The sequence below is a fragment of the Vigna unguiculata genome, chromosome 6, assembly GCF_004118075.2.
Source record: "Vigna unguiculata cultivar IT97K-499-35 chromosome 6, ASM411807v1, whole genome shotgun sequence".
NCBI lineage: Eukaryota > Viridiplantae > Streptophyta > Magnoliopsida > Fabales > Fabaceae > Vigna > Vigna unguiculata.
In genome coordinates this window covers 10667438-10673437 of record NC_040284.1, presented here as the reverse complement: position 1 = coordinate 10673437, position 6000 = coordinate 10667438, and positions in this window count along the sequence as shown.

The window sequence follows — 6000 nt, the reverse complement described above, 5'->3', positions numbered from 1 at the left end:
AAAAATTTTAGGTTAAATTACTTTTATCACTTTGTTCAATTAAAAAATATTATACTTTTATTTTAAAATGTATAATTTAGTCTCTTGAATATTTATAAAATTTTATTGTTGTCTTTGTCGAATTTAAGATGTGAATATATATTATACTGCGTATAAATACAAGAATATTTCTAAATAATAATTATTTTTAAAAATAAAAAATAATTAGTATAAAAATTAAATTATAAATTAAAGATTATTAGTATTTAAAATAATTTGTATTATGAATAAAAATTATAACTGGATTGTAAATTAATTTCTAATTTAATTATTATCATTAGTTAATAAAATTTTTACAAAGTGGTCATTAATACTAATTTAGATAATCTTAGGGGAAAAAAAAACTTGATAACTTGTGCTGTTGTTTTCACATTGAAGCAATTTTTCCGCCACTCATTTTTTCCTGGTATATTCCTAACTCAACCAAGTAATATAATAAAATAGACTCTAAAGTATACCTTATTTATATGTGATAATGTAGTTATTTCTAATGTAGAGTGACATCTCCATCTATACACAGTTCTCTCCAACAAAAGTTCGCTTTCTGTTGTTAGACATTGCAATTTGACTTTTTGTTGCTCATCTACATATTCACTAAAAAAATAGGATAAATATTTAAACCAACATACTAATTGACTTTTTTTTTTGTAGTATTGTATGATTATAACCTAGTTGCTACTATTGAATAATTTTCATTTATTTATTTTTTATTTTGGCAATTTTAACATAATGGAGTGTGTTATATATTCTACCGTGCTTCTATTTCCATGATTTATCCTTCAGTGCTAGAATTTATTGCTCCAATTCATAGTCCTGATGTGAGATGGTTACAAATGTCTTAATATAGTAACGTTATTTTTCAAATTTTACCTAAAAGAATGATTTACTTTTTTATGCCTCAGTTCCATGTATTGTGAGTGTTTAAAAATATAGTTTTATATTATATTTGTTTTCTTGTCCACTACTCTAGCATCCATTATTACTTATAGAAAAACAAATTAGTTGTTCCTGCAGAGAACAAATAAGATACATTAGGCACAAGTGTCACATTATCCATATAGTTTGTTATCTCCTCAGTTGATCTCTTCTTGGTTGGCACATGTCTGTTTGGACCCGGGAGGGGTTACCAGCAGAAGGGACTCCGAAGCTCAACGAAGGCTCTTAGAAAGTCAAATCAGGTGATTAATGAAGTAATGAATGCGTACCTTTTATTTGTGGGGTCCAGGTGTATTTATAGATTTATTAATTGTGTCTGACCATTTCATGGGTTGGGCCCCAGTTTGGGCCATAGGTGGGCCTGGGCCCTGGCCCAGGCCCTTAGTTTTGACTATCGTGGGCTTACTGTTTTTTAGGTGTTTTGGCTTTGTCAAGTCTTTTAAGTGGTCGGTGTAGTTCGATTACTTCTCTAGTTGGTTTATGTCGTCATTGTTCGCATGTCGTCCTAGGTTGGCTGTTCCTTTAGTGGCTTTGGTTATGGATTTAGGCCGGTTAGGCCTAGGTCGGCCTGAGCCGGCTACCTGAGTTGTTTCCGGTATAGATGTAGTGATTGTTTATTTTTATTATTTGGTTGAGTTGGCTAGGTGCGGTACATTAGTTTATGCATACCTCTAGGAATAGGTTATTATATGATTTTAACTTTTTGTTTTTATCACATCTAATAATTTCACATTATTTAAAAATCAAAATTTATCAAAATATTTAAACTATTAAAAATATAAATTCGTATGTGAGAAGTACGACTTTTAATTTTATAAAAGAGTCATCAATCATATGTATGATTTATTTTTTTATTAATATATTAATTAAAACAACAATATATTTTTAATGTAAATATATATATATATATATATTAATAAAAAATAATTTTAATATAATTTTGAATCAAAACAATGATTATATCATTTTGATTAATATAATGTTAATATTAAAATAAATTTTAATTAAAATTGTATTAAAATTATTATCTTTGAAATCATATTAAAATCAAAGATAAATTTTAATACATATCTTTGATTAGGATTTATTTTTTATATTAAAATTGTATTAATCAAAAAGATAAAATCATTGTTTTGATTAAAAATTATATGATTGTATAAAAATTAGGAAAACATAAAAAAACCTAAAACACTCAATAATCATATTATTAAAAAATTATTTTTATATAAAAAAATAAACTTTGAATAAAAATAAATAAATATATTAAACTTGAAAATAGAAAATATAAAAATAATAAAAAGAAGTCTTATGTCAAAATGACCACATTCATACACGTTAAAATAAAAAATATTTAAAATTATAAATATATATTAATAAAAAAATAAGTCATATATAAGATCGATGATTTCTTTACAAAATTAAAAGTGATAATGCTCACATACGACTTCATAATTTACAATCATACTTATCACATACGACTTTCCTTATGTAATTTTTTTAAACTTTGTCTGTTTCGGTAATTGTGAGAGTTGGATAAAATATTCAAACGTAACCTTCCCATTATGATAAGAGAAATCCAACATACATGAAAGAAATATGGCCAAAGCCATTTATAACAATTAAAACTGCAAAAGAAACTAACCAGCAAAGATGATATTGTAAATGTTGTGAAGGCTCAACTTGGATGCGACATTTTGAAAAAGCAGAAGAATAAAGGACCTTAATAAACACAGCAATTTGAGTTGTAGAAAGAATACGAAGTAGTTTTATGAAGTCATATTGTAGTTTTTGTCTTATGAGATGACAATCAATTTCTATATTTTTAATTCTTTCATAGAAGTTGGCATTTTTAGCAATGTGAATGGCAAAACTATTATCACAAAAGGTAGAGTAACGGGTTGGAACATGAATGTGAAGATCTTACAGTAAGTATTAGAATTGAATCCATTGTAACTCAACTTAATGAAGCAAGTGCTCTCTATTCAGCTTCAAATGATGATATAGAGATAGTGTAGTTTGTTTCTTAGATTTCCACGTAACAAGGGATGTGCTTAGAAAAACACAAAAAAGTGAGATACCGAACGTCAAGTGGTACACAAGTCGCCCATCAGAATCAGAATAAGCGTGAATCTTGATAAGATTATGAACAACATATAACAAACTCAAGCTAGGAGTATTCTTCAAATACTTGACTATCCTCATAGCTTGTTGCATGTAGGACTGGGCAAAGCATACTGAACTGCACTAAACCATTAAAAATTGAACTATAAAATAGTTTGCCTGAACTGCACTGAACTAAACTGAATTGTTTTTTTTGTCTAACAAATTGAACTGAACTGCACTGCACAATTTATGAACTGAACATAAATTGAACTGAACTGCATTACTTTTAAACTGAACTACGTTATTTTTAAACCGTTTTTCAACTAAACCACACTAATTTTTAATCAAATTATACTATTTTTGAATCGAAATGTACTTCATCATTTCAATTGTTAATAAATTATTACATCAATTTAAATTGTTGAATTTTTTCTTAAATTTTTTTTATTGTTTTGCTAATAAACTTAACAAGTATATTAACGAATTAAGTTAAAGTATTTTTTGTGATATTTATTCATGTACAATAGTTTGAAATTAATGTTTTTCTGTAAGTAAAGAGTATTTTATGTATTTACAATATTTTTAGATTTAAATAAAAAATATAAATTTAGTTAAAACACTATATATTTAAAACTATAAAAATATATTTGAAGAAAGAAATACAAAGATTGAGAAAACAGTATAAAATTAGATATAATATGATATGATTTTGTTACGTACTAAAACGATAATAAAAATAAAACTTAAGATATTATTTATAAAATTTAATTCTCCCACTATTATACCCTCTTCTATGAATAATAATAATTTTGTGATATATAAGAAAGACACATTTGATTTCAAAAGGAAAAGAGGAAACTATAATTAAAATAGACAAATTTTATTTTGTGTTTGCTATAAAAAAAATATTTACAAAATAAGTGCTGGAAGTGTTAATTTTTTTTATCATAGATAATTATATTAATTAATATAAATTATATATTATTTTTTATAAAATGAAATAAATATTACAGACTAATTTTTATAAAATGAAATAATTAATATGAATGAAACTGTTACTTATAATATAATATAAAATTGTCACTTAAATCTATTATTATAATATAACCTAAAAAGTGTTACATACTTTTTGTTATTATTGTATATGAAATGAAAAAAAAATCAAAGAACAATAAATTTTGTGCATAGTGTACATCTTACATGAGATGAGGAAATACATTGATTGCCGTACATTACTGGTACAAGTGAAGTGTGAAGCACAGAGGAAAAACAAAAATGGAGTGGACAATAATATAGTTCAATTTTTAATACAATCAATTCGGTTTATTTTAGTATAAAATAATACAATTAACTATAGTACAATATAGTTAAATTAATTTTGTCCAACCATAGTTGCATATTGTGGTTCTCTTGGACAAGAGACAAATTGACTAAGTTGTTGAATGACAAAACTTATGTCTAGCCAAGTATTGGTCAAGTAAATTAATCTACCAATGAGGTGATAATAAGAAGAAGGATCTGAAAGTAAAGTACCGAGATCATCATGGAGACGGATAGATGGATCAGAAGGAGTGGGTGATGGCTTAGAGTCAAGCATGCCTGCTTCATATATCAATTCAAGGTCTAACATTCCTTCCGAGATGTCACATGTGATTTCAAAATTTTCAAAACTTTAAAACACAACCTCTGATATCATCCTATTAAATAGGAACTTCACAACAATGAAGCCTAACACAAACATGAATACGGCTAAATTGAAAAAATATAGGACACCGATATATATATATATATATATATATATATATATATATATATATATATATATATATATATATATATATATATATATATATATATATATATATATATATATATATATATATATATATATATATATACTTCATAGTTGAAAAAAAAATGAAGATTAACATTTATATAAAAAACAGTCTACTAATTATACTTCATGATCTAATAAAAATCAAGATAATCAATAATAAAAAAGGTTTAACAAATGAAAAATGTTTGTAAATCATAATGTTTAGCTCTCATATTTGTTCATCTTTATTGAAAAATACTTCTTTTAATTCTGGTTCATCAAGATATAGGCTAGCAATCTTAATAATTTCACCGTCTTCCAATGAAAAGTCATCTCTTGCAATATCCCACAATTTAGTTTCTTCTTCTTTGTACTTTGAGGAGTTTCTTGAGAGAAGACAGATTACTATGAAAAAATACTAAATCTTCCACCCTTTTAGGTGTCATCTTATTTCTTTTCAAAGAATGTATAAAAAGAGTAGGTACTCCAATTCCTTTCACAACAAGAAGAAGAACAAGGTTGTCCAAGTAACTTAAGAGCTATCTTTTGAAGTGTTGGTGCTTGAGATCCATATCGTCGACATCTGCAAAATTTTCTCTTTCATTTGAAAAGTTTGCAAACTCTATATTTGTTTGTCTCCTTAAATCCACATCATCAAAGTACCTCACAAAACATTTTTTTCCTTTCATGAGTAAATTCCACGTCTTCATGTGGGGCATGTCTTTGTGAATCTTCACTTAACCATTAATCACTATAATATCTACAATATTTAAAAAAAACATAAGCATAAAATAACATAATATTATATATTATAGATAAGACGTATACAAAAAAATTATAATAATAAAATAATTTAATAATATAATTACCTTGGATTTAAAGAATAAGCAAGATAATGAAGAGATATGCTACTCTTAGTCCAACGATTAATTAATACTGAGTCATAAAAAGATGAATGTTCAACTTGTGTCTTTCTTTCATGTTGGTATATGATCTTTTTCACATCTTCAATCATTGAATCCCATATTTCATACACTAAATGAAGAATAGCCATATCTGTATCTAGGGATGTCAACGGGATGGGTGGGGTATAGGTAGTAGCTCTC